This window comes from Gavialis gangeticus, unplaced genomic scaffold (genome assembly GCF_001723915.1).
Source record: "Gavialis gangeticus isolate Ggan-Ray unplaced genomic scaffold, GavGan_comp1, whole genome shotgun sequence".
In the NCBI taxonomy this organism is placed as follows: domain Eukaryota; kingdom Metazoa; phylum Chordata; order Crocodylia; family Gavialidae; genus Gavialis; species Gavialis gangeticus.
Window position 1 is genome coordinate 15,656,064 of NW_017729002.1, and position 492 is coordinate 15,656,555.

A 492-nucleotide genomic window follows, 5' to 3' on the forward strand; every position below is an offset into this window, starting at 1 on the left:
TCAGGGACCAGCTCAATACATAGTAGCTAGCTACTACATAATGACTTAATAAGCATGGATTAATACCTACAAAAACAGAGGCTAAGGAGAGGAAATAATCAATACAGACAATCAACTGCCCCAAGACAGACACGGTGAGTTGCACAAGCACCCATGTCATGAGTTCTGTCTGTCAGCAGCTAGGGGCACAGGGCCCCAGAATGCCCCTGCACCTATTTCCTCGACAGTTAGCAGGCATCATGGCCTCAGCAGGGGCTAGCAGAGCTGCAGCTTTCACCCTGCTGCACCTTAACACACACATTGTCACCCATGTCTCAAGTTTTGCCTGTCAGCAGCCAGAGATGCAGGGCCCCAGAAACCAGACTCCCCCTGCACCTATCTCCTTGAAACTTGGCAGGCTTTGTGGCCTCAGCAGGGGCTACCATCCCTGCAGTTTTGACCCCCCTGTGGCTTAACACTTACACATGACATGTTTTTCTTTTAGGAATTTGG